The sequence below is a fragment of the Eptatretus burgeri genome, chromosome 3, assembly GCF_056783735.1.
Source record: "Eptatretus burgeri isolate ZD-2024b chromosome 3, Ebu_testis_v1, whole genome shotgun sequence".
NCBI classification, from domain to species: Eukaryota; Metazoa; Chordata; class Myxini; order Myxiniformes; family Myxinidae; genus Eptatretus; species Eptatretus burgeri.
The window spans coordinates 70479120-70502035 of NC_140963.1; the positions used below are offsets into that span (position 1 = coordinate 70479120).

The 22916-nt window shown below is 45.7% G+C and overlaps 1 long non-coding RNA gene across 1 annotated transcript in view; it reads left to right on the plus strand.

Moving 5' to 3' along the window:
- The window catches only part of LOC147030147 (uncharacterized), a 22690-nt gene extending 5882 nt beyond the window's left edge, over positions 1-16808 (plus strand). The window contains exons 2-3 of the long non-coding RNA XR_015056240.1: positions 16106-16178; positions 16282-16808. This is a non-coding gene — a long non-coding RNA (uncharacterized LOC147030147). The remainder of the gene's footprint in view (positions 1-16105; positions 16179-16281) is intronic.
- The last annotated feature ends 6108 nt before the right edge of the window (positions 16809-22916 follow it).

Here is a 22916-nt window from a genome sequence, read left to right on the forward strand (position 1 = left end):
TATATATGTATATATATATATATATATATATATATATATATATATATATATATATATATATATATATATATATATATATGTATATATATATATATATATATATATATATATATATATATATATATATATGTATATATATATAGCCACATACAAAGACACATATATATATATATATATATATATATATATATTCGTAAAAAATTTTTTTATTACTTTTTCGCATAATACAAAGTTAGTAAACGGGAAATGCATCGCCGGGTCGATTTTGGGGGGAAAGGGTGGTGGGGGTGTGACCCTTTAAATGGACCGTTCTTCCTTTTTTTTAATATTTTTTGCTAAACTGCTGCAACAAACTGATCACTACGATCGATACGTAAAATGGGTGATCAGTAACTCTGTAGCTTGGCATGAAAATGAGAAGAAAAAAAAAGATTTTAACGAAAAATTTCTCCAGGTCGCATGTTTATAACAGATTTAAATGGACAATCATCCTCGTGTTATATTTACAAATTATATTTCGAAAACAAAAAGGTAATTTAATGAGTGCGAGGAGGCGGAGCCAAGGAAGATGGAGCGTTTTAATTGGGCCATGGGAGGGAGAGGGTGGAGCAAAACACGGTTCGAAAGGCGGGAAATTAAAAAAAACAACGAGTTGGGTCGTTAATAATGCATCAACTAATGATTCTAGTTACCGTCACACACCGTCACGAACCTCTTCATTCCGGAACACCTCGTTAAAATCTCCCGTCGTAGTCACACACCCTGTCGAACGTCGATATAGTCACCTGCAGCGACGCAGGTACAGGTAGAGTGATCTCGGGGAATTTGTAATTCGCACCAAGATGGTTCAAATGAACGGAGTGAACAGGCGACGCAGCCTCGTCTCTGGAAACGAAATCAAATGTTAACAGATCCATTGGACCCAAAGATCGGGTTAAAAACTTCAATCGATAATAAAATACGAAATAAATTTAAAAAAACAATTAATTATAATCAACTTCGATTGTTTGCGGGAAACGCACCGAATTATTTATATATTTTATATTTATGCACCTGTCATATGAAAAACGATGATGTTTATATATATATATATATATATATATATAATCACGTCTGTAAAATAGAACGTCACTCTCTTGTAAATGGTCCAGTTGTTTGAAAGATGGTGCGTGAGTGACAATTGTGTGATGGGTTCATCGAAATGTGTAAGTAATACTGGAAGGGCACTCGCTGCAGCGCATACCTCCACCACGCAATGCCTGATCCAGTAGAACTCATCGGGCCCAAGGAGGGTTTTAAATGTGTGTGTGTGTGTGTGTGTGTGTGTGTGTGTGTGTGTGTGTGTGTGTGTGTGTGTGTGTGTGTGTGTGTGTGTGTGTGTGTGTGTGTGTGTGTGTGTGTGTGTGTGTGTGTGTGTGTGTGTGTGTGTGTGTGTGTGTGTGTGTGTGTGTCGTTTTTGGTCATATCTCTCAATAGTGAAATCGAATCACTTTAATAATTAAAAAAATAACTCAGATCTGGATCTGCATTTGGATCTTCACCAAAAACAAATCAATTCGTTATCGTCACTTACTCAACCTGTCCAGCAAATTTCGTCCGAATCCGTGCACAACTTTTGAGATATCTTGCACACAAACAGACAGACAGACAGAGAGAACAAGCCGGTAGGCGACATGGGTGGTCGCTACATAATTGCTAAATAGTCATACAGTTTTTGAAGGATCGGGCTGAAATTTTTTGACAAACAGGTTGATTATAGTGCGCATAAAAGCGTGGAAGCTTATTTTTGATTTTCGAAAAAAATATATTTTTCGGATTTTTTCAAAAATTTCAAAGTCCCGTTGCTAGGCAACGGTGGCGTCCAGAGCAACGGTGCTCAAAAGTATAGAACTAGATCCTGGTATGAACCTACTTGTCAAGTTTCATCAAAATCGGTTGACTCCTCTGGCCTCCAGAGCTGTCCATTACATACAAACAAACAGACACACATACAAACATACGGAAAACCTGAGACTAAGGATAGTCTAGCGACCACCCAACAGTCTAGCGACCACCCAACAGTCTAGCGACCACCCAACAATCTAGCGACCACCCAAGTCTAGCGACCACCCAACAGTCGAGCGACCACCCAACATTCTAGCGACCACCCAACAGTCGAGCGACCACCCAACAGTCGAGCGACCACCCAACAGTCTAGTGACTACCCAACAGTCGAGCGACCACCCAACAGTCGAGCGACCACCCAACAGTCGAGCGACCACCCAACAGTCGAGCGACCACCTAACAGACAAACAGACAGAAAGGGGTGAAAACATAACATACATCCACCTTCGGTTGTGGAAGTAATAATAATAACACTCGGGCGTTAAATTCACTTACTAGTTGTAATTTCATGTCAGAGTGAGGTCGATATCGGCCGATACAATGTCGCATCTTTCCGTTTTCACCTTCGAAAACAACTCATGGTCCGCCAATCACACCAAACCCGGCCGTGATGTCAACAAGGAAATGGTTTACATGAAGCATGTGTGCGTTCCATGAAGACCCATATATTATATCATCAAACATCGTTTGGAATATTGGAGTTTACATTGACTCGTGAGTGCCAAAACGAAGTGTTTCTCTTGGGAGGAAGATCTGCCTGCAGATGACCGCAGGATCTTGTGGGCCACTGTCCTCCTTACACCATGTCGCATCAAGATGGGATGAGCGGCTTGTTGAGCCTGTTCACTTGTTCTGTTTTGTTCATGCACCAGCTGGTCACGAATGAGGTTAGAGTGAAAGTGGCCGGGATTTAGAATTTCAAAAGGATGCTGACGATAACTCACATCCTCTTTGTCGATAGATACCGTGAGATCTTTCACGTACATACCTAAGCAGAGAGGACCATCGGCTCGATATCCATCAGATTGTGATGTGATGCCCTCTCTGAAAAGCATACATATTGGTTCACGAAAAAAATATTTTCACGAAAAAAATAAGTGACCACTATATTCGTTATTGTTGTGTGTCTGTCTGTCTGTCTGTCCCGAGCATAGCTCCGTGGGTTTTGATCCGATTCTGATAAAATTTTGGTGGGAGGTTTATATCATGATCTAGTTGTGTTTTCCTGAGAATGGGCGTGGTGCGCCCATTATGGGTGGAGCCAGCCCCAAAAAACATGTTTTTAGCGGGTAGCCGATTTCAATTTGCATTTCTCCGAGGATTTGTCGAATCTGGCAGGGGTTTCGGTAATTGGTTAGCCCAATGGCACCTGCATAGCCCCACGGAGCTCGATTTTTTCATTTTCGTCCCAAGGTCAAGGTCACAAGGTCACGAACTTAGAAAATTTCGAATTATGACATAAAAATCATACGACCGCCCAAACTTTGAGAGCTGGTGACAGTTTATAGTTGGGTGGAGAATCCAACACAGACGAGACTTCAAAATAAGTGCGGTTGTTGCCTCTGCACCATCCTGTCAGACAATGTCTCCACCAACACTCCCACCTGTTTAAGTCAGCAGAATCATGACGAGACACTACAGGTATATATACATTGAGCCAGTGGACTCAGTGGAACAACTCATTTAATGCATTTGTAGCAGGCAGTTTCTGCCGAGACTTGGTAAAGACAACTTGAAGGAGAGATGGGTGGACATCTTTTTGTTTGTTTTTTAATCTTGATGACACCGAACAGCCACACCTTTATTTCCTAAGGGTGACGATTTTCACGAACTTCTCGATGGTTGAGTTGAGCTCTTACAATTGTGGGTCAGACAGGGAAATAGATTGAACTGAAACCTGTTTTCTTAACCTATCAGTTGAATTTGGAGCCTAAATTGCACCACGGAAATGAAGGAGTAACATCACCTTGATCATAAATTAATAACTTGGAGAATATGAGCCAGTCGGGGAAGCTCAGGATTTTTTTTAATATACCATATTCTTTACAGAGTATTGGTGTACTGCATCTTGACAAGAGTTATATATATATATATATATATATATATATATATATATATATATATATATATATATATATATATATATATATATATATATATATATATATATATATATATATATATATATATATATATATATATATTTTTTTTTTGTATACCTTGGTCGAGGCTCGTATGAGAGCTAACACACAACTCACAGCAACGAGGCATGAGACAAGAGGGGCGGGAGTGGAAGGGACAAAACAGTGGGGAACAGACACATTAGGTGAACTGTGGAAGGGAGAGGGATGGGGATGGGACGGGGAACATGGCGAAGAGAAGATGGACATTTCAGGGACTTTCAGGAAGGAAAGCAGGAGAATTGAAGGAAGTGGGCTTGGGTGGATTATCGGGGGTAGAAAAGATCGAGGATTTGGATGGGGGAAGATAAGAGGTGGTGGTGAACAGCTGTTTTGAAAGCCTGGAGGGAAGAATGGGAAAGAATAGAGTGAGGAAGTTTATTCCAAAGGCGGGAAAAAAGAGGAATGAAAGAGTGAAGATGAGCAGTGATTCGTGATTTTGGTAGTTTTACCAGAAAGGGGTTGTTGGCGGACCTTGAGCGCACTGTGGAAATGTGGTGGGGACAAATCGCAGAGAGAGCAGGGGGGGCAAGGCTGGAGAGGAGTCAGTAGAAGACAGAAAGACCACCGACCAACCTGCGGTGATTGAGTGAGAGGCCCAAAGACTCAGCTTCATTGCGGGAGATGCCGATGATCTTAAATGCCCTGGTTTCGACAGCGTGAAGCCGAGAAAGGTGGGAGGCAGGAGCACCAGCCCAGAGGGGAGAGCAGTACTCCATCAGGCTACGGACAAAAGCTTTGTAAGTGGTCAGGAGCTGAAGAGGGCCGAGGAAGGACTTTGCACCACGCAGGATTCCCAGTCGGCGACTGGCTTTTGAGGCGAGGTTGGAAATGTGACTTTCCCAGGAAAGGTCATGGCAGATAGTGAGATCCAGAAGCTTGAAAGAAAAGACTTCTTCCAGAGGATTGTTGAGAAAGTGGATGGGGGGATTTTGTAAACGGTCCTTTCGAAGAGACATAGTGAGAGTGTGGGATTTGTCTGGATTGAAAGACATGTTCCACGTGTTGGACCAGTTTGTGATTTTATCCAGATCTGCAGTGAGTGAAGAAGCTGCTGCTTGCCGGTCTGAGGGATGACAGATGGTACGGCAGAGGGTGGAGTCGTCGGCAAAGAGAAATAGAGGATTTTCCAGAGAGTCCGAGAGATCATTGATGAAAACCAGAAAAAGAACAGGGCCCAGAACGCTACCTTGAGGAACTCCAGCCTGCACAGGAAGAGGGGATGAAAGAACTCCATTTAGGGCCACACGTTGACTGCGACAGGAGAGGAAGTCTGCGAGCCATGAGTGGAGATGGCCTTGAATACCATGGGAAGAGAGTTTGGTGAGTAGGGCAGGGTGCCAGACTGTGTCAAAAGCACATGATATGTCCAGGGATACGGCTCGGATTTCCTGTCTGGCATTGAGGACCTCCATCCATTGATGGGAGAGCAGTAGCAGCATATCCAGGGTAGAGTGACCTGGTCTGAAACCAAACTGATGATTGGAAATCAAGCCATTGGAGAAGAGGAAGGATTTCATATCTGAGGCGATGATGGATTCCATCACCTTGCTGATGATTGGGAGAAGGCTGATTGGTCTGTAGTTATAGGGATCTGTTTTTGCACCTTTTTTATGCAGGGCAGTGATGTTAGCAGATTTCCAAGCAGATGGCAGATGACCTTGGGCAAATGAGAGGGTGAATAGAACAGAGAGAGGGTGAGCAAGAGCAGAAGAGCAGGCTTTGAGGACACGTGGACTGATGCCGTCTGGACCGGTTGCAGAATCTGACTCGAGGTTTGAAACAAGCTCTCCACCTTGTCAGGAGAAAAGGACACAGAGTCCAGGGACAGTTGGGTGCGACTGGGTAAAGTGGGTAGAGATAGTGATGAGTTTAGGACACAAGATTTAGCTGCAAACACCGAGTTTAGACATTCAGCTTTATCACGTGTGGAATCAGCAGTGCGGCCATTTGAGGTAAGGGAGGGGATGGAGGGGGAACATACACCAGAAACAGATTTGATTAAACGCCACCAGGATTTTGAGGAGGGAGAGAGGTTTGAGAGTTCAGACTTGAGATGAGAAAGATGTTGTTTTCTGGCTCTCCTGAGGGTAGCTACGCACTTGTTCCGAGCTTTGTGGAAGGAACTGAGATTGCCCTCAGTTGGGTTTGCTTTCCATGAGGCAAAGGCAAGTTGTTTCAGGACAACTGCCTCACCACAAGCTTCAGTAAACCAAGGGCGGGAGGAAGGGTAAGACAACTGAACACGAGAGGGGATAAATCTGTGCATGAGGGAGAGCAAGTTTCTTTGAAAGAATTCCCAGGATGAGTTGATGTTTGAGAAAGTAGTGATAGGAGACCAGTCTGTAAGTTTCATGGCTGCTTGGAGACCCTGCCAGTCTGCTTGAGTGAAATGCCAGACTCGACGGCGGTGAGGTGGTTCTCTGATAACAGCCAGAGAGATGTCCACTTTGACAAGGACGTGGTCAGAAGAACCAATTGGAGCGAAGGAAGAGCAGCAGATATTGTCAGGGAAATTTGTCAAAATCAGATCCAGAAGAGATGGAGTACCATTGGTTGAGATCCGGGTCGGGAAGTTGACCGATTGAGTCAGTCCCAATGAGTCGCAGAAAGCTTTTGCTGAGGTGCCATGGCAGGTGAGAGAGGTACCCACACCGAGCCAACTGGCATGATGACAATTGAAGTCACCACATAAGAGGAAGAGAGAGTTTGGATGAGAAGATAGAAGATGGTCCATGTTTTCAGATAGTGAGGTGTAGATGGAGTCATCACTGTTCGGTGGACGGTACAGTACACATATAAATATGAGGTGGGAGTGGAGGGGAAGCCGAAGCCAGAGGTATTCCTGGGGGTGTGGGGGAGTGAGAGCAGTGCATGGAGAGTGAGGAATAGAGTCTTTGATGAAGAGAGCAACACCTCCACCAGGACGAGGCTCAGGTCTGTCATACCGTAAGAGGGAGTAACCAGGGAGAGATACTTGGGAGTCAGACAAGTCTTGGGAGAGGAAAGTTTCTGTTAGGCAGATAATGTCTGGTTTGTCAGTGGCAACCTGTATGGAAAGATCTGAAAGGTTTGAGCGAAGGCCCCGGATATTTGAGGTCCACACTTTTAATGAAGAGGAAGGGGAGGAGGCTTTGGGTGCAGGAGGTGGAGGGGGAGGGGGAGGGTAGGACAAGGGACGAGGGGGTAGGTAAGGAGGGTTGCTGAAGGAGTGTGGGGTATTGCAGAACAGCGAGGGGAGGGGGCCGGATGAGGAGGAGAAAAGGCTCTGTGGTACTGGGGGAGAGGGGGGACAAGAGACAAGGAAGAAGGCAGTTGAGGATTTGAGGAGGTGGAGTGAAGAGATGGAGGTGAGAGGGCAGTGGAGGGAGGCAGGTTGGTGGATGAGAGGGGGGCAACTTTGAGAAGGAAGAGTGAGGGGGATGAAAGGTGGGAGAAAGGTGAAGGGGGATTTTTGAGAGAGGTGAGAGGGAGGCTTGGACGGAGAAGAGTGCGATGGATGCTTTGAGAGTGAGAGTGAGGGGTGAGGGGGGTGAGTTGGCACTGAAGTTGGAAAAAAAGAATGGTTGATGGAAAGCGAGCATCCATGGCAAACTGTGGTTTTTAAAAGTTTTAGGTCAGAGATGCGATTTAACACAATTATTGATGGATGCAATGAAGGCGAATTCAGAGCATGGAGAGAAGAAGCGCTGTAATAGTTGGATTTTTTAGGCAAGGAATGAAGGAGAGGTCGAAATGAGGTGATATTGGGTGATTTGCCATTGCCTTCCCAGAGTTGTTTGTCTCTACTCTATCCTTTAAAATGCTTTGGAATGGACATCAAGCAAATAAGCAGTCCGTACCAACTGTAAGGTCTTTTTTTATGACTCAGCTGGAGTTTGAACCACCAATCTCCCAGACTCAGACCGGACACCCCAACAATTATGCCACTGAGTGCTCCGCTAAAGAATGAGGGAGGGAATAAAATCAAACGAAGGGGGTGGGGGGATATTTAAAAAAAAAATGGAATAAGGCCTGATTAGATGTTACTGGGAGTGGGAGATCATGTGAAGTGAGAGACAGAAATAACAATTCGAGGGAGAGATGACGGTCAACAGCGTTGGCCGCCTGAATACCTGGTGCGGTGACAACGACCTGTAAGGAAAGCCCTGGGGGAATCCATGACAAACAAGTGGTACATTGGTTGTATAGTCTCACAGTAGAAGGCAAGACAGCCTCATGGTATCCTTGATGTACAACAGTTCAGGACAGTAACAGAAATGTTGCTGAGGGACAGGACTCATGCACTCTCACTCGAACCCCCCCCCCCCCCTCTAAACTTCGGCCTCTGCCTTGACTGTAATCTCGACTCTGCTGCGACAGCTCATCTGAGTCTGAGTCTGAGTCTGAGTCTCTCTCTCTCTCTCTCTCTCTCTCTCTCTCTCTCTCTCTCTCTCTCTCTCTCTCTCTCTCTCTCTCTCTCTCTCTCTCTCTCTCTCTCTCTCTCTCTCTCTCTCTCACACACTCTCTGTCTCTCTCTCTCTCTCTCTCTCTCTCTCTCTCTCTCTCTCTCTCTCTCTCTCTCTCTCTCTCTCTCTCTCTCTCTCTCTCTCTCTCTCTCTCTCTCTCTCTCTGGTCTCCCTCTGCCTTCCTTTCAAGGTTCCTCTTCAAATTCTCTCCACCTCCCCCATCCCCCCTCCTCCCCCACACTACACCCTGACTCCATTTGAACCAGCCCACCTATCAGTTGGATAACTCAGTTCGACCCAGCCAAAGAGTGCTTCGTGCAAAATCAAATGTTATGGCACACCCCCAGATGAACAGTGAGTGCAGGTTGAGTGGGAAAAGTCTGGAATATATTGTTATGGCAGTTATGATGGCCAAATGATCGTAATGCTCTGAGCCATAGTGAGGACCTATTTGCTCCTGTAGTGAGCTCAATTTATAATGTCTGAAGCCAATCAGGCAGCACGCTGGAAACCTCATGTCACCGAAATCCTAATTCAAGATGGGGTCCAGGTGGAGGTCCTAAATTAAATAATTGGCTGTTAAGTGCTCCAGAAGCCTGGTGTTGGCTTAACGGTTAAGGTCAGGTCAGGTATGGGAGCATGTGCCAGAGAAGCACGTTGCTGCGTCCACTTTCCACCAGTACTCAAGAGGCTTCCGTCTGGCTACCCCCCAGCAGCAGATGCCTGTCCCACCCCCATCTCCTTGAGATGCAGATCAACCTGCTGCAACCATGAGGCACGTGGTCAGCCCATTGGCCTCCTCCACTCACAAGGCTCCCTCGCTGAGAGAATCTGGTGAGCAGGATCAGCGAAAGGAAAATGAGCCACATGTCCACATAGCCACAGGTGATGCTCACGGACTATGCAGGTAACAAATCTTATTCGAGTCTCTCTCAGCAACTGCACGTTGGACAAAAAGTCTGACCAGCGATAGCAAAGGATACTCCAAAAAGACCTGGCACCAAAGGAATTAAGTCTCCATCTCAGATCCATTGTCAGAGTTCGTCTCATATCCATAGAGCAAGACTGGGAGCACCAAGGACCTGAAGACTCAGACTTTCATCGTCCTGCACAGGTACTCGCACAGTGCCACACCCCATGATCCAGTAAATCCATGACACCCCAGGCCCGACCCAGACATATATTCACCTCTGGGTCACAGCCAGCGGAGACATGAATATCACTGACAAGATTTGTGAATCTCTCTGTGACTTCAACAACCTCACCACAAACAGGTACAGACAGGACAGCAGCAACCATGATGTCATTGAAAGCCTGGATCTTAGTTTTGATGCAGGAAACCCATAATCCAAGTGGCTCCGACTCCTCATTCAGCACCTCGAAGGCCCCCAAAAGGATATTCAGAGTCTCCGCAAAGATGACCGCATCGTCTTTGAAATCAAGGTCAGAGATCTTGATATTCCCAAAATGATGCACCACAGCTTGATCTCTCTGACATCCTCCCAGAATCCAGTCCAGACAAGTGCTGAAAAGTGTGGGGGCCAGTACACACCCCTGACGAATTCCAGTAACAACCGGAAATAGGTCAGAGATGGTACCATCACATCTCACAGCACTCTCAGTACCAAAGTAAAGTTCAGCCATCAGATTGATCAGTTTTGGTGGCACCCCACGAAGACCGAGAATCCTCCAGGTTGCATCCCAATTCCCTGAATCGAACGCTTTGCAGAGATCAACATAAGCTGCAAGCATCCCCAGCCGAAACTCTCATCTGTGTTCAGTGAGGACCCGAAGAGCAAGGATACGGTCAATCGTTGACTTCTTTGGTGTAAAATCTGACTGTTCTGGGTGCAGGTGCTCAAGCAGATGGTGGTGAACCCTATGAAGAATTATCAGAGCAAAGACCTTGCCCGGCACTGAGAGCAGCGTCACCCCTCGGTAGTTGTTGCCGTCTTTGTGATCACCCTTCCCTTTCCAGAGAGGAACAACAAGGCCCCTCTTCCAGTCAGTTGGGATGATGCCTGTGTTCCAGGCAGAGCACAGAACTGCATGCAACAACACGAGTGCAGCATTTCCACCAGCCTTGAGAAATTCAGCATGAATGTCACAGATCCCATGAGCTTTAAACCATTTCAACTGGTTCACCGCAGCCAGTATTTCCATAAACGAAGGTGGATCATGGTTGATTGGAGGGTCAGCAATAGCGATTGTAACACCCCTGACATCCAATTCAACTGCTGGTGGATCAGCCTGGTACAGCAGCTCAACGTAACTGGCCCAGCTGGCCTTCACTTTGGACTCCTCTGTCAAAGGCCCACCACCCTTCGCTCAAGCTGCAGTACATCGAGCAATGGGCTTGGAGGAACACAATGTGCAATTTGCCCTGTAAGCAGGACGAGAATCACTTGACCACAGGTGACGCTCTTCTCCCTCACAGATTCCTCGTACATAGGCATCCTTCTCCTCCCCCAGCGCATGTACAGTTTTATGCCTCCACCCCCTGAACAGCTCAGCGCTGCCATTAAGCCTGGTCCTGTGACTGATTAAGGTATCCAGTGTCCCTTGAGAAACCAAATTCTTTTTCGCCCTCTGGTGAGTTCCACGACATCCACCGACAACAACAAGGATGGTGGACTTGAAGGCACTCCTCAACTCTTCGGGATTCCCCAAAGCACCCAGACCCCCCCCCCCCAAATCCCCACTCAGCCTGTTCACAAACTCCTCAGTGACACACTCATCCTTGAGCTTGCCAACATCCAGCCTCGGCTGAGATGGTACCATTCTCTGGCATTTAAGCTGAAACTTCAGAGTTGTTACACCAAGCCTATGGTCGGTCGACTCTGCAGTTCTGGATCATCCTATTGCGACCCTCAATGAGCACTTGGTCAATCTCCTTTGCCACACCACCAGCATTGGAATACCAAGTCCAGTGATGAGCCTGTGAGTGATGAAACCATAAACCAGCCACCCTAAGTCCACGACTTTTTGCAAAGTCAAGCAAACTTCGTGCTGTTCTGGTTCACATTTCCAGACCCTTGGGGACTAACACATGTCTTATAACCATCCCCATCAGTGCCAATCGATGCATTGAAATCTCCCAAGACTGGAAGTATATCTCGCCTGGGGCACTGATCCACCACAGACTCGAGTCCTGATCAACCACAGACTATTTTCTAAGTCCAAGACGGGCATTACTGTGAAAAATTGAAGAAACGCCCTGAAACTTTAACTTGTTCTGTAACTTATCATAATAAAGCCATGTACGTTTCAGTTGAATATGTTAAAGTGTATGCGAAAAGAAAAGTCTGAAAAACCACAGGTGGGACGGACAGACGGACGGCAAACCTATCATCCCCTCACGTGAAACCGGTAGGGGACTAAAAAGAAGATCACCATTTTTGTATTAGTTTGTAATCCAGTTACACCACTGATTTATGAGAACCAAGCTTACATGACACATCCAAATACAAACCAGGCTCGACTTTGCTTTGCTTTCGAAATGGGCAGGTTCAGGCTGCAAAGTCAGGGCTCCATTGAATCAATGATTGAAGCTCTCCAGAAGAAGGGCACTCAACCTTGGTGTGAAGAGATGTAGCCTGTAGGGTGACCCTGCACGATTTTCCAGACACAGACCCATTCTCTTGGAATTACTCACCTGGTCTTGGTGAAAGACTTTAATGACAAGGAACAAGTAATCCATCCATCAGGACCATACACTGTGCAGAGCGTTGGTGCTGCCGAAGCAGTCTCCTTGGCTATTGGGCACAATCCTGGACGGGTCACCACTCCGACACAGGATACCAGCAATCTGGCACTCATTTTGCCGACCTCAGAAGGATAACAGGTCGAGTTAACTCCACCTGGTATTAATTCAACAGGAAAGTGGGATTTGAACTCAGGATCCTCAGATCCCAAGCCCACCACTCTAACCATTAAGCCAACACCAGGCATAACAAGTAATCCTACTCTTGATATTCAATGCAATGGGTGATTTGACAGTGCCATCCTTACAGGATCAGATTATAAACCTGCAATCATTGGCTTCCATTGCAGGAGCACAGCTCATTGAGCAAAATCCAGGCAACATGCTGCAAAAGACCCTTAAGAGCTACAAATGAGAAATGGGTAGATAAGTGAAACATATAACTGCAATCGATAATCACTTTGATTACGAAGATGAGGTCATTATTGGGATATCATTGCGGGAAACCACAATGCTTTCAACATGGAGTTGATTCAGCAAACTGGGACTGTAATGGTGAATTGCTTCATATTCATAATGAAGTCGAACACAGCTGTTCCTACAAAGGGACCATCCAGATATTACATACACAAAAATTGGACTTAAAAAAAAACATTTCCCTTCCCTCGACATAATCACCACCCTTTCTTATTCACCTACCTGTCTCTTCTTGTTCCACAACTCCGTCATCTTCTCCATATTCCCATGTCCTTCTCCATCCCCCTTCAATTTCCAACCAACCCACCTCAACTTCTGCATATGTAGTAAATATGGACTCTCTCTCTATGAAAAATAATGACGCACTTAAGGAACTGAAATCATGAAGAGCGAAGTTTGGACAATCAGATCGGAGTGAAAAATGCAGGATGACAACACGAACAAAAAAAATAAACCAATGTCACCCGCAGGGTGACCCGTATCTTGCCAAAAGGTGACCAGGTGTGACTTCTTTAAGGTCACACTGAGGTGAACAGAGCTGCTATCCACCAGGAGCGACTCCTTGAGGAATATCTGCCTACGAGAGATTCCGATGAGAGTCGTTCTACAGAGTAACCATGAAAAATATGCTTTTGCCTCATAACATCACCAAATGACGTCATAATGTCTCAAGCTTGACATATCTAGAAAGCACTCATCGAGGTGTTCAATTTGAGGTACTACACGATATGGTTCCTAAAACTTGAAAATTTGACCTTGGGGTCAAATATGTTTGACCTGAGGCGCTAACCATGAAGGTCAAGGCCAATCGCCACCAAAAATTAATCAGCTGAGTGCCAGACCATGAACTATATTCCCATGAAGTTTGAAGACAATCCGATCAAAATGACTCAAAAATAAGGGTTTCGTCGACTCCCCTGATTTGCGACAAAGTGACCTTGACCTTCAAAATTTTATGCGCTGAAAGGGACCTCTATAGGCCTCTGATATGCGAAGTTACAAAAATTTCCAATGACAACTGTGCTCTGCAGAATGATTTATACGTGATTACAGACCAAAAAAAAAAAAAAACAAACAATATTTTTTTGTGCTTTGGAATTATTTATGTGAGATGCATTCAAAATTGTGTTTTCATACTTAATGATGTTAGATTTATATTGTTACGGCTGTGGAAATTTGCAAACCACCATTCAGGTCCCTTAGGTGAGGTATCTCGGTAAGTACATGTGTAGTTAGGCCCAAACCCGTTGTCTAGTGGGAATACATGTCATTTATGCGTGCTGCGACTCTTCAGGATAGCCGTTTTTCTTTTACTATCTTTAATTTGGACCAACCGCCATTGTTACCACCACCAACCACATCAACCACCCACCACGGCGCCGCTTCACGTCACACCTCGCAACCGTCGCATCGCCACCGTTCTTGCGCCGCTTGTGGGTACCGGTGTTGGACTCGTGCAGGGCGCGCGCCGAACAGCGTGTACAAAATCACGGATTTTGTGCTTCAAAAACGGATCAAAAACGACACACGCCCACTTTTTGCCGTCCAATCGGTGAGCGAGGGGCGGGTGGCCCCGCCCCCAGGGCGTTGGAGGGCGATCGATATATGCAAATTTATGGATCAAAAAGCATTCACGCCCACTTTTTCTCGGGCCAATGGGGAGCGAGGTGAAAGGTCGAAGGGAGGGGGTCAAAGATGAGAGGGCGAAGCCACGGGGCTGATATAAGCGACCGTGTTCGTCAGTCCAGTAGAGTAGTAGAGTAGGAGAGTCGAGAACAGAGAGTTAAGACTTCGCGGGCGGTGGAGTTGGCAAGAAGGAGCTGGTCGTCGTGTGCGTTGGAGTCGGAGCGGAGGGGACGGAGCTGTGGAGAGGCGGCGAGGGCAGACGAGGGGGTGCTCACGTCGTGCAGGGAGCTGCACCCCAGGGAGGCCGACAGCGCGACCTGGCCGAGGTGGAGACGCTCGTTGCGGGGCAATAAAAATCCTCTATACCCCGAGCATCAGCAACCCCCTCCTGTTTCCCCCCGCGCTGAGATAGTGCGACCAAGGGGGCCCCTTTCCCACCCCCTACCAGACATTGCCCGCGAGGCCCGCGGAGTTGAGGCACCATCGCCGCTCCGCGTCTCATCACCAGACGGGTAGGCCCGACCCGATCTCGGCCTCAGGCCCGCCTCATCCTTGAGGGTATTCTTTTCTTTGGTTTTGGGTATGTGTTGTCGGCGCCGTCTGTGAAGTAAAATTGTATAAGTGTTGCCGTGTGCTCGTGTAATCGGTAGTAGATCTGCATTGTCGCATTTGCTTTTTGTGTAAATTGAATTGTGTTTTTCTTTTCTGTGTGCTTTTGGTGGAATTGAATATGTGTGCTTTCCGTTCATCGCGAATAAATGTGCTTTGTGTTGAACTGTTTCCCGCTTCGCTTCGTCATTTCTTTCATTGAATCCTCATCTTGCTTCACGTAAAGGGTTGGTAGTGGGCTGAATACGCCCGATAATTAATCGAACCGTCGAGGTCGACGATAACACCGCTCGGTTATCCCGATAGTACGGGACGGGTCGCTTAAGTGGCCCGTGTCCGAAGTCGACCTGCGGCGAGGTGCGATCGCCCGGTCTACCCTCCGCGTGGGTACTTAGGTAGGTCGAATTTGGCGAGCAACCCTATCCCACGCGGGGGCTGATTGGCTCGATCGCGGTGAGACCGAAAGGTCCACCCGTGACTGGTTCCCGGCGTTAGTCCGAGAGGGTCACGACTGGATTGTCCGTCCGGTGGGCGACGTGCCGCGATTCGAGTTACGTGGCCGTCAGCACGCCGGCGGGCGCGAATACCGCAACAATATGAAGGTCAAGGCCAATCGCGACCAAAAATTAATCAGCTGAGCGCCAGACCATGAACTATATTCCCATGAAGTTTGAAGACGATCCGATCAAAATTACTCAAAAAATAAGGGTTTCGTCGACTCCCCTGATTTGCGCCAAAGTGACCTTGACCTTTGACCTTGACCTTCAAAATTTTGTGCACTGAAAGGGACCTCTATAGGCCTCTGATATGCGAAGTTACAAAAATTTCCGATGATAACTGTGCTCTGCAGAATTTTTTATACATGATTACAGACAAAAAAAAAAAAAACACAAGCTGACTAACATATCTTGCAAAACTTCGTTTTTATTTGGCAAGATAAAAAAGAGAAAATGGAATTTGACACAAATGCCTCGATGGATATGTTTCCACCCACATAAAGACATCAACCCACCATTGGGTATGATCTCAAATATTACATGTTTAAAGGTCACACAAGAGAGAGGGGGAGAGAGAGAAAGAGCCTGTGAGAGAGAAAAATGCAAAGTCAGATAAATATGAATTTCACACTAAAGGCAGGATGATAAAAACAATACCCTTTTTTCTGCACTGTCCTCCAGCACTTTTAGGAAAGTTGACATAAAAAAGCAGACATGAGCTGACCATGTTCCCCACGTTGGTCTTAATCCAAAGGTAAGTTCAGACGGAGCTACATTTGAGATGGATTTTTCTTGCTTCTTGATTTTTTGGTGACTGCTTGACCCATTTTAATGCTGTTTTGTCATGTCTCCACCAGCACGTTTGAGCCACACCCACATGGTTCCTGAAAGTGTCTCTCCTCACAAAGTTGGGCTGAAGCCATTTCAGAGAAGTGCCCAAACAATAAAAAAAAAAAATCAGCTCAACAAGCCAAGGAGCATGACAGCATGATAAAGTTCAAGTTCCAATTGGAGTGCTACGATGTCAATTACAAAACATAATTCAGTAAAACATCTCACATCTCATGTATATTGACCCATCTGAGTTCATTTTGCAACTCTCTGACCTCTAGACTCTCACGCAAATGGGCATTACTCATGACGGCCACATTGCTCTTAATTTTGCCATTGAATACCTAAAGAGTATGACTCTCAAAATGCACTTTTCTGATTCTGATCACACTGCTCTGCCTCGGAACATATCATAAACACAGCTGATCACTGTCATGCCTCATCAACCTCAATTACTTCTGCCTGGTTTACAAAAATGTCTCATTACTCTTTAACCAAGAATAGTGTGAAAGTTCTATTAAATGCAAATGGATTATTGACCACTATGATACAAGATTTGCCATTTAAGCCTGCAAAAACATCACTGCAACATACGTATATATTGACAACACAATGACAACTAGCTCCAGCTTGTGTTATGCTTATGAAGACAAGACCTTTCTTTTGAGCTGTTTCGAGAAAACGAGGCATTAGTGCAACTTTAACTCTTGGGCACACCTCATCATTGTGACATGTATTTTTTCTTCTCGTCTTTGTGGCATGAATTGAAGAAAAAAATTATATATATATATATATATATATATATATATATATATATATATATATATATATATATATATATATATATATTGTTACGGATTCGCGCCCGCCGGCGTGCTGACGGCCACGTAACTCGAATCGCGGCACGTCGCCCACCGGACGGACAATCCAGTCGTGACCCTCTCGGACTAACGCCGGGAACCAGTCACGGGTGGACCTTTCGGTCTCACCGCGATCGAGCCAATCGGCCCCCGCGTGGGATAGGGTTGCTCGCCAAATTCGACCTACCTAAGTACCCACACGGAGGGTAGACCGGGCGATCGCACCTCGCCGCAGGTCGACTTCGGACACGGGCCACTTAAGCGACCCGTTCCGTACTATCGGGATAACCGAGCGGTGTTATCGTCGGCCTCGACGGTTCGATTAATTATCGGGCGTATTCAGCCCACTACCAACCCTTTACATGAAGCAAGATGAGGATTCAATGAGAGAAATGACGAAGCGAAGCGGGAAAGCAGTTCAACATAAAGCACATTTATTCGCGATGAACGGAAAGCACACATATACAATTCCACCAAAAGCACATAGAAGGGAAAGAAACACAATGCAATTTTACACAAAAAGCAAATGTAAAAGCGAAGACACAATGCAGAGCTATCCGACTACCGAGCACACGGCAACACTTATACAATTCTACTTCACAGACGGCGCCGACAACACATGCCCAAAACCAAGAAAAAGAACACCCTCAAGGATGAGGCGGGCCTGAGGCCGAGACCGGGTCGGGCCTACCCGTCTGGTGATGAGACGCGGAGCGGCGATGGTGCCTCAACTCCGCGGGCCTCGCGGACAGTGTCTGGTAGGGGGTGGGAAGGGGACACTATCTCAGCGCGGGGGGAAACAGGAGGGGGTTGCTGATGCTCGGGGAAAGGAGGATTTTTACTCTGTCTCGGGTCCCGCGACGAGCGTCTCCACCTCGACCAGGTCGCGCCGTCGGCCTCCCTGGTGTGCAGCTCCCGGCACAGATGCGAGCACCCCCTCGTCTGCCCTCGCCGCCGCCGCCTCTCCACAGCTCCGTCCTCTTCGCTCCGACTCCAACTCCGAACTCTTCCTCCTGCGAACTCCTTCCAACGCACACACAACTCCAACGCACACGACGACGACGACACGACGACGACCGCAGCCGCTTATATAAGCCCCGTGGCTTCGCCTTTGACCCCCTGCCTTCGACCTTTCACCTCGCTCCCCATTGGCCCGAGAAAGAGTGGGCGTGAATGCATTTTGATCCATGAATTTGCATATAGCGACCGCCCTCCAACGCCCTGGAGGCGGGGCCAAATCGCCCCTCGCTCACCGATTGGACGGAACAAAAGTGGGCGTGTGTCGTTTTTGATCCGTTTTTGGAGCGGAAAATCCGTGGTTTTGTACACGCTGTTCGGCGCGCGCCCTGCACGAGTCCAATACCGGTACCCACAAGCGGTGCAAGAACGGTGGCGATGCGACGGTTGTGAGGTGTGACGGGAAAGGTCGTGGCTGTTGTGGTGAAGCGGCGTTGTGGTGGGTGGTTGATGTTGTGATGACTGTTGAGACGCGGTTGGCGGTGGTAATCATGGCGGTTGGTCCAAAATAAGGATAGTAAAAGAAAAACGGCTATCCTGAAGAGTCGCAGCACGCATGAATAACATTTATTCCCTCTAGACAACGGGTTTGGGCCTAACTACACATATACTTACCGAGATACCTCACCTAAGGGACCTGAATGGTGGTTTGCGAATTTGGTAACCACAACAATATATATATACATACACAGGGTGAGTCAGAAGTAGCGCAGGATTTCTGTCAGTTGATTGTTTGCCGTTTTTATTCCAGTGTACAAGAAGGTAGAAATAAATGAATGACATGTTTATCTCACCATTTATTCAAGAAAGAATTATTACGGAAATGTACTAAGCTATTTTACTTGCAATTTTCAAAGTTCTCTCCCTCGTGATCGATGCACAATTGCAGCCGAGCAGGCACAGAGCGGCACACACATCTGCAGAGTTCGATATCAATTTCCTCAAACTCTGCAGTGATTTGAGCCTTCAATTCCTGAATGGTACGAGGCTTTTCACGATAAACAAGGTCTTTCATGAGCCCTCAAAGAAAGAAATCTGGAGGTGTAAGGTCTGGGGAGCGTGCCGGCCACTCGATCGGACCGCGGCAGCCGATCCACTTTCTGGGAAAGTTTTCATCAAGCCAATGACGAACATAACCCCCATAATGAGGTGGAGCTCCATCATGCTGGAAATAACAGTCCTGATCTTGTACCTTGGGCCAAAAGAAGGTTTGCAGCATATCCAGGTAAATTTCTGCAGTGACAGATCCCTCAAAGAAAAAGGGTCCAATTATCCCTAATGGAGATATGGCTCCCAAACTGTCACTCCAGGTAAATTTACCTCCTTCTCAACTGTCACTCTTGGGTTATTCGCAGCCCAGTAGACACAATTGTGTCTGTTAATTGTGCCATTAAGCTTGAAACATGTCTCATCTGACCACCAGATGTTGTCTAGCATTGTGTCCTCTTCGTGAAGTCCAGCTAAGAACTCTTCACAAAATTGAAGACGCGATCATCATCTCCATCATGAAGGGCATGCAGTAAGCATGGAATGTAAGGTTTCCATTTTTTCTGGTGAAGGATACAGATAACACTTGATTGACTCACTTCTAACTCTGCAGATAAACAGCGAGTTGACTTTTGCGGACTTTGCTCCAGTCTTCTGATGGCTTCTTCAGCCTTAGCTACATTCGTTGCCGTTTTCGGACGCCCGGACTTCTTTGCAGTGGCTACCGACCCTGTTGCTTCAAATTTCTCGACAATCAATCGTATGTTTCTTCCCTGAGGTGGGTTAATATCGAATTCCTGTGCCAAACGGCGTGCCGCCATCATTGGTTGTTCATTCCATTTGTAGTAATGTTTCACGGCCGCAATGCGTTGATTCATTGAAATTCATGGTTCAATTTGGAACAAATTCAGTAACTTTCCAAACTCGTAGCAATAACCTGCAAAACAAAATCAAAAATAAATAAATTACGAAAATTAATAATCTGCAAGACAATTATGAACAACATGACTTCCCAGAAGGAATCTGACAGCCGAAAAAACAGAAATTGGGCGCTACTTTTGACTCGCCCTGTATATATATATATATATATATATATATATATATATATATATATATATATATATATATATATATATATATATATATATATATATATATATATATATATACAGTATCTCACAAAAGTGAGTACACCTCTCACAAATATGTAAATAATTCAGTGTAACTTTTTAAGCAGCTGTGCTCGAAGCAAAACCTTCGACTTGATGACAGAGTAGACATTCTGCAATATGTATACAGGCACAAATCTGCCATTCCATCAAAACAATGTGGCATATTACGAATATTTCTGAAAGAGGAGGCAACAAAAGTGAGTACACCCCTGCTATTGTCTGCACAAGAAGTAAGCAAGCATGGTAAAACAGCTTCCATTTCATCATTTTCTGCATATTTAAGTCAAAGAGTGTTAAAGGTACAAATATGCACCAAACAATACACACAAGGTCCATAGAGCTACAACCTCCCTGACATGTTAAAAGTGAAGTGGTGTACTCAATGCAGTAATTGTCCATCTGCTTGCTGAACAAATAATTGCACAGGAAATACTGTACCAATCATCATTGAGAAAGCAGCATGGCTCCTCATGGTAAAGAGCTCTCGAAAGATGTCAAAGATCAAATCGTTGCCCTGCATAAAGATGGCCAAGGATACAAGAAGATCAGTGCTTCTTTGAAAGTAAGCCCCAACACCATGGCCAAGGTCATCCAAAGGTTCTCCAAGAAGCGTACAACAATGAGTTGTGCTCGCCAGGGCAGACCAGCAAAGATGACTGCACGTACTGTTCGCCAAGTTCAGAATCTCGTCCTCCAAGACAGACGACAAAGTGCTGCCAAGATTGCTGAAGAGATTTCTACAGCTTCTGGCCAGTCTGTGAGTGTGCAAACCATACGTCGCACACTCCATCGTATCGGGTTGCATGGGCGTCATCCAAGGCAGAAGCCTCTCCTGAAGCAGAGCTACAAGAAAGCTTGCAAACAGTTTGCTGAACAACATCAATCCAAGCCCCTGGACTACTGGCAACATGTCCTCTGGTCTGATGAAACGAAGATCAATTTGTTTGGATCTGATGGAGTGCAGTGTGTCTGGCAGCGACCTGGGGAACAGTACCAAGACAAGTGCGTTATCCCTAATGTCAAGCATGGTGGTGGTGGTGCCATGGTTTGGGGATGCACGAGTGCTGCCGGAACTGGAGAGCTCAAGTTCATCGAGGGAGACATGTATTCTACGATGTACTGTGACATCCTGAAGGAGAAGATGTTACCCTCCCTGTGAAAACTTGGTAGAGGAGCTATATTTCAGCACGAAAACTATCGGAAGCATCGTTCCAAGCAGACAACTGCCTTTCTGAAGAAGTCGAAGGTCAATGTGTTGGAGTGGCCAAGTATGTCACCTGATCTAAACCCAATAGAACACCTGTGGGGCATCCTGAAATGTAAGGTTGAGGGACGAAAGGTGTCCAACATCACACAACTTTGAGAAGTCATTGCAGAGGAGTGGAACAGGATCCCAGCAAAGACATGTGGAACACTGGTCAACTCCATACTGAGTAGAACAGCTGCTGTGCTCAAAAACAATGGTGGACATACAAAAAACTGAAAACAATAACGTTTCAATGTGAGAAAGTAGAGACGGTGTACTCACTTTTGTTGCCCCCCCCCCCCTTTTCACAGATATGCCCAGTATGCCACATTGTTTCTACAGACTAAATGTTTTGGGCCTGTACATGTATGACAGAATGTCCACTCTATCATTTATTTGCATCTTGTGTTTATAATACATCTAAGTAAATAGTTACAACAAAATATGCACATTTTTGTAAAGGATGTACTCACTTTTGTGAGAATATATATATATATATATATATATATATATATATATATATATATATATATATATATATATACATACATGCATACATATACACAGAGTTAAGGACTGGGGTTCGAGGTTCGCCATGAAGGGAAGCACTCAAGTTCCTCCCGAACACCTGATCCTGAGGCCACCAGATGCAGATATCTCTGTGACTCGGTGGGTTGCTAATCAACCACAAATGCCGATTGGTACCACCAATACTGGCAGAGTTATCTTTGTATGACTGCACCAAGTGGGTTTCGTGCCAGCAATGCACACTCAGTTTTCTGCCGAGCAATACAGTGAGTGTACGCTGGCTAACAAGAGCAAATCATGTGGGGTATAACTTCCTGGCCAACACTACATTCGGACTATCCTGGATAAATGGAGGAAAAGACACTATGAACTGGGTACATTTATAATCACAAGGAATTTATGACAGCAAAGGCTAGGAAAAGTATAGGGCACAACAAACAATGGTTTTAATACAGAAAAAAATACGTATAGCATGTGTGGGGAGTTTTTTTTCTTCTCGATTTTCCATACGATGGATCAGCATACAAGAGAATCCTTAATTTTGTATATCCGGAGGAAGAACATTCAATGATTCACTGAAGCATTCAAATGAACTTCATGAACTAGAAGCCCGAACCAATCCCTCATACTCATTTGACATCCAAAAAATGGGAGTGTGAGACATTTGGCAATTCAACTACGGGATGAGCTGATTGGCACGAGGTGAAAGAACTCAGAACTGCAATACGTGGCCACTTTTGGTGGGAGAGAAAAAATAACATTCATGGCAAAAGTTTGCAGGATTAACAACCAGGTCAGCCTGTTTCAATGCAGTGAGCAAGACCTTTTTTAAAGTAAGATATTAATTTATC